The sequence below is a fragment of the Elephantulus edwardii genome, unplaced genomic scaffold (assembly GCF_000299155.1).
Source record: "Elephantulus edwardii isolate Elephantulus edwardi_28Jun2011 unplaced genomic scaffold, EleEdw1.0 scaffold00199, whole genome shotgun sequence".
Lineage (NCBI taxonomy): Eukaryota > Metazoa > Chordata > Mammalia > Macroscelidea > Macroscelididae > Elephantulus > Elephantulus edwardii.
In genome coordinates, this window is record NW_006399949.1 from 719319 (window position 1) to 725190 (window position 5872).

General features: G+C 38.4%; 1 pseudogene; it reads left to right on the forward strand.

Annotated features, from left to right (window-relative positions):
* Nucleotides 1-4370: 4370 nt before the first annotated feature.
* LOC102866957 lies at nt 4371-4971 on the forward strand (annotated as a pseudogene).
* Nucleotides 4972-5872: the final 901 nt, after the last annotated feature.

Here is a 5872-nt window from a genome sequence, read left to right on the forward strand (position 1 = left end):
TCTAATATAAATATTAATATATAGTTTATAACTATATATGCTGAATTGAATTAAAGCATATGCTCAGAAATTAAATTAGGAAATATTTTTTAATTACTCATGTCTAGATCAGAAAAAATAACTGGAAAAAATAACAGGTATAAAAATAACAGTAATATTTAATAATTTACAATCCTTAAAAGGTGATATTCTTTTAAAAAATAAATAAAAGGAAAGACATGCTCTCTAGAGCTTATTTTAGGATTTTGTCTAGCATGGAGTTGATTTTTACGGTATTAGTAATAACATTATTTCAAATTCCAAAGTCCAGCCACATGGCCCCTTTGGCACAATGCAATTCACAGTTAGCAAACAACTGCTTAGTAGTGAATTTCACACCTGGTTTCCTGGGACTGGATAGAGGTGCAGTAAATAGTACCGAGAAAGCTCATATAGAAGCCTGAGAGCCATCTGTGCACCGTGGTATAAATGACAAACAAAAACATTTCATCTGTCACCCCCAGAGTTAACCTCCTACTCAGGGGATCAAGACATAAACAGAAGCAGAGTTTTGTTCTGCTGGTGTGGTGGAAGTTTGCCTTCTCATCTGACTGCAAAATAAATCCTAACTGTGCAGGCCAATAAAGTCTTGCCCCATTGTCAAGTCTATGTTCCTTCTGCAGTGATGATGCAATCCCGTAAATGCTGTCCCTACAAGCTGTTTTCCTGAGATCCAGCTAAATTGATTACACAACTGCAGATCTTGTTTACTTCCAGACATGATGACTTGGCCACAAGCTTGTCTGAGTGCTGCTTTGTAGATCTAAACATTAAAAGGAGAGCCGTGTTGCTTGGTGAAGGTACTCCTTGCAAGGGAACATAATGCTTGGAAAGAAGGAGGGTCAGTGAAAGAAAGGAAGAGCCTCGATGACACAGACTAGCACAGTGACTGAGGCAAGGGGCTCAAGCATGTCAGCTGGTGAAGATGGCATAGGATAGGGCAGGGCTCAGGTCTTATTTTCATAGGATCACTTTGAGTGTCTTAACTAACAGCAACAACAACATAATTGGTGGAGGAAAAGGCAAATACAGTTTCTTTGCAAGCCTGAAAAATGCTCAAATGTTAAGCTAGGACACTCTGAGAGCTTATATATCTCTATCTTCTTGTTTAGTAATTATGGAAATAAGTTTTTATGCAACAATAGTGAAAAAAAGTCAATAACAAATAATAAGAAAATAGTAAGGAGTCCATAACCCAGCTCTCCCTTTCACCAGTCGGTGAGTGTGGCTTTAGACTTTTATATCTTCATTCTGACATTTGAAGGAGGGTCACTTGGAATTAGAACTGCCTAAATAGGCAGTAATTCTGAGTTTGAGAGATAGTAAAAATATAATAAGGAAACATAACAAAGAATTTTCAGCCCATTTTTTATTGAGGTCTTCACTCAGTACCCATGAGTATAAGAAAGTGTGGAGGCTACCATGAAGAAAACGCATATGGAGAGATTGTAGTTCTGGCATTCTCTCTATTCTTTTCTCCTGGAACTTTTTATGAGACATATACTGTGTCCTTGTCATTCATCATTTTTAACATTCTTGTTATTTTTTAAAAAGTAACTGCATTTTAACTGAATGTTGACTATTATAAAGACTCAGTATAAACACTAGGGGAGCTATGGTGGCTTAATGAGTAAGGAGCTGCCCTGCCAACTCAAAGGCTGGTGGTTCAATTCTATCAGCTCCTCCTCGGCAGGAAGACAAACAGTCTCCCTCCATGTCCTTTATACCCCCAAAAACTCACTGGAGGCTCAGTTATGGGTTAGTTCTGACTCACCAGCACATGACAAGAACAACAAACATTTTAAAAGTTAAATAAAATTCTTAAAACCTTGCCAAGTTGCTCTATAAAATTACTTTCATTAATTAATGTTCTGTTTGTATCTTAGTTGTATCTCTTAGCAATAAACCTCTTAATACATTTTGTATCCACTCTTTGTTTCTCATAACTATGTATGATCTTCCATACGGTAAATTCTTTTTCCTCTGTTATTTCTAATGATAATTTGCTTTGATTATGAAAAGTAGTTTTGTGACTGTCTTTGTAACCAGTTCCATAGCAGGTTCTAAGTTTTCAGTCTACTCTCAGTCTTCTATTTCAACACTGATGCTAACAAAGCTTTCTGAGTGAACAAAAAGTAGGAAGAAAGACCTGGCAACCTAATTTTGAAAGTTAGGCAGGGAAAACACAGTGGATCACAATGGTCTGAGTCAACTGTGCACAGGATCGTGCATGAGGCAGTGTCTAACAATGAAAACACTCTCAGTATTTGAGATCTCCCTGAAGTGCTGCCCCCTATTCTCAGTCAGCACAAGTTTGAGGTTATAAACCAAACCCTTCTCCATTAAGTCGGTTGCAACTAATAGTGACCCGACGCTACAGAGCAGAAGTCATAGAGTCATCGTTATGAAAGCAGACTGCGTCCTGCCTCCCACAAAACTGCCATTGGGTTCAAACTATCAAACTTTTGCTTCATCAGCAAGCACTTCACCACAGCATCATCAGGATCTGGAACCAGAAGATTCCAAATGCACTCTAAATGATTTTTTTTCAAATCCTAAACAAAGGTCATGGAGGTAGGTGTGTCAGTGACACAGGATAGAGTAGGGTTCAGGGCTATTGTACATAGAGTCACTATAAGTCTCAGGCAACTCGACAGCACATAACAACAAAAAACTAGGGTCAGAGAAATCCATTATCCTTAGCTTCAGTAGCAAAGTTTTTCCTAGTATTAGTAAAAATAATAATTATTTAAATATCTCAGTCTAGCTTTTGGTATATGAAGGGAACCCAGTTGTATCCTTCCCAATAGCCCAACATATCTCTGTAACGTTAAAAGGCTTGTTTCCACAACAAGATTGGGCTAGTTTCCACTGCAACTCTCAGATATTTCACAGCTATGCACCCAGTCTTCACTTTTTTTTAATGCATTGATTTTTTTAAATTTTTTAAAATAATTTTAATGAACATTTACAGATAATTTGGATTTCCATTCATTCATTGCTGCACTTCTCTACCCGCCCAGCCCTCACTCCCAACCCCCAGGTCACTCCTCTCCTTCAAAAGCAAAAGAAAGACTTCCTCCCTGGTACATACTTTTGATATCTGCAAGTTTCTCTTTGCTGCATGACTCATGGTGTCAATGTGAACAGAAACATTGCCTCTGTAATGTATTGTGTTTAAGAGTGTTGAGGTAGAAAAGAAATTAATAAATGCCACATTTTTCAACATGTAAAACTGACTGGTAGTGAAACAAGTGCAAAAAAGTTGTGAGTTTTGCCATCACTGTATGTGATATAATATAGGATAGAATATTAGCTACCATGGGTGACTGAAGCAATTCTTTTTTGCATGGAAAGTTAGACAAGATTACTCATGTTCTTAAATTTCATCATCTGAAAGTGTAAACATTACATAAAGATGTTTGAGGAAAGTACATCAGGTGCTCTCAGAATCTCTTAAAATCATTGCAATTTTGGGCCAGAAACTTTCTTTCCACAGGTTATAATTTTATTATCTGTAAAATGAGATACAGATAAGATTATAAGTTTTCAGGTTTTGTGATTCTGACTACCTCTCTCAGTTGACTTTATTTAAGGAAAAAAATTAACAGAATTCTAAATTCTGAATAGCTGCCTGAAACACTTCTGTGATTTTTCATGCCTATAAAGTACATTTAAGTGCTGGGAGAAATGGTTTTTTCTGACCATGGAATTTTACATTACACCCATTTAGTACTAATACAAATTCAAAATCTCCACATAGCTTCTCAGCTGCAAAGTTTAGATTGTTATTAAACTATTGGGCAGGTATTTTTCTGATTCTGGTGATCATCTGATAGTGGTTTGAGTTCATAAACCTGGTAACCAAATCAAAGATGTTTATTATTAGAAAAATTACTTAAGCACACAGTTCATCACAACAGATTCTATTTGCTTGTATTATTTTCTGTCCATTCAACTAAACTGCAAAATGCTTGAGGACAGTAGTTGTTATAGATACTTTTATATCCTTAGCACTGATAACAATAAACTAGTAATTATTCAGTAAAATGTAATGTGGAACTACTTATGTATATTGTATAATTTAAGGTAATACTTCCAATGTTTTTAGGATTTTTTTTACAGTCAACTATTGTTGTTAGATGCTGTTGAGTTAACCATAATTCATAGAGACCTTATGAGCAACAGATCAGAACCGAGCTCAATCCTGCATCATTCTCACCATCTCTGCCAAAATAACACCCTCAATTGGGTAAGTGGGAAAACTGCAGGGAGGGGGGAAGGTTAAAGAATATACTTATATTCACTTTTATATTCACTTTGCAGTAAAGATGGTGTCAGGCACGGGGATGAAAAACACGGACTTTTGCCGAAAGTGGGACAAAAATGAATACGAAAAAGCTCACCAAGAAGAGACTTAGGAAGAGAGAGAAAAGACAGATGGAAAACCAGTGCAGCCTGTTAAGTGGGAACTTCTGCGGCACAGAGACTACAAGCTGGACCTGGAATCCAGGCTGGGGAAGACAATTGTCATTACCAAGAACAACCCCACAATCTGAGATGGGAGGATATTACTGAAGTGTCTGTGACTGTGTGGTGAAAGACTCCATCAACTTCCTGGATCACATTAATGGAAAGAAACATCAGCGAAACCTGGGCATGTCAATGCATGTAGAACGTTCCACTTTGGATCAGGTGAAGAAACGCTTTGCAGTGAATAAGAAGGAAATGGAAGAAAAACAGAAGGATTATGATTTTGAGGAAAGGATGAAGGAGCTCAGAGAAGAGGAGGAAAAGACCAAAGCCTTCAAGAAGGAAAAACAAAAGGAAAAGAAAAGGAGGGCTGAGGAGGACTTGACATTTGAGGAGGATGATGAGATGGCAGCTGTGATGGCCTTCTCTGGCTTTGGTTCCACCAAGAAGAGTTACTGAGGCTTTCTGTACTGGGCCCTCTGCTGGGCCCAACTTTGTATGTGTGTATGGGGGGAGGGTCACTTATTTTGGGGGGACTTGGGAAAAGTCCTTAAAGTGGCAATGGTGAGAGTCAAAGGGTTTGTGGTTCTCTCTGCCTTAGGAGAAGACACAAGAGGTAATACTGTGGCATATTGCTTCATCTTCTCCTCAGTGTCTGTCATTGGAGTCACAGGTCCTCTGCCCATTTGAATTCCCAGTAAAGAAAATCTCCCCTTCTGAGGCTGCTTTCCCCAAACTTCTTCACATCTTTCCCTCTTCCATATACCCAACCCTTTGTCTGAGCATCTTCTGTTTATCCTGTGTTCTCCCATTGTTTTAACTTTGACTCTTGCTCAGCCTGCAGCAGAAGGATTCTGAGTCCCCAGTCTCCAGTTGACGGCATATCCGTGGCCCCATGCCTTCCCCATCCTGCCCTGCGGTTCCCTAACCACTTGTGCACGCATGTGTTATTTCTGCCTGGGTCAGCAGTGTGTGTGGGTGTGTGCAGGAAACTGTCACATAGAAGGAGCCTGAGCTAGAACCCAAAGTATTGCTGCCCTGGGCCTCATGTTCTTGGCTTCTTCAGAGCCTGTAATAGGAAATTAAATAGGACGAGTGTTTTGTGTGGTTTGTGTCTGGTGATTTTTTTAATCTTTGTTGTTCAGATGCAGACTGTTGCAGTTGATGTTTGTTTCATTTTATTGAGGAGTTTACTTTTGGTCTTAATTTGTGAACAGGCTCTTTTATGAACCTGTTTGATGCAAAAAAAAAAGAAAAAACAACCTCATTATGGGAGCCCCTGTTCAACATTTATAATAAATTACATTCATTGAGCCTGTTTCACAAATATATGCTTTAGGCAGAATATTAAATGATCCAG